Source organism: Penaeus monodon, chromosome 24 (genome assembly GCF_015228065.2).
Source record: "Penaeus monodon isolate SGIC_2016 chromosome 24, NSTDA_Pmon_1, whole genome shotgun sequence".
Taxonomy (NCBI): domain Eukaryota; kingdom Metazoa; phylum Arthropoda; class Malacostraca; order Decapoda; family Penaeidae; genus Penaeus; species Penaeus monodon.
Genome location: NC_051409.1, coordinates 23,296,404 through 23,296,787, shown reverse-complemented (window position 1 = coordinate 23,296,787; position 384 = coordinate 23,296,404).

The window sequence follows — 384 nt, the reverse complement described above, 5'->3', positions numbered from 1 at the left end:
GATGATAATTCAGGCTAAAGGTTAAAGATCAATATAGGCATCCACCCTTTCCCTTACTCTAACTTACAGCGTTTATAACTTCTTCAAGAAGAGCTTACCAAACCGGGAACTTCCTCCTAACTCGGATCACTTTTTCTGCCATTTCTTATGGTTTTGAAATATTGATAAATTGCCTGTAGATTCTTTTTCTTCAACTGTTGTAATAATTATTCCTATACAATGGCTTTGTTTAAAGCTGGATTACTGTCGCTGATAAAGCCTTAGTTTGCTATCGATCAACGCTTCATTAGTAATAAAAAAAGTTACAACTACTATCCTGTTCAAATCTTGACGTCAACATTAAGCGATTTATTGAGACATTTAAGTATGGCCTTTTATTAATGT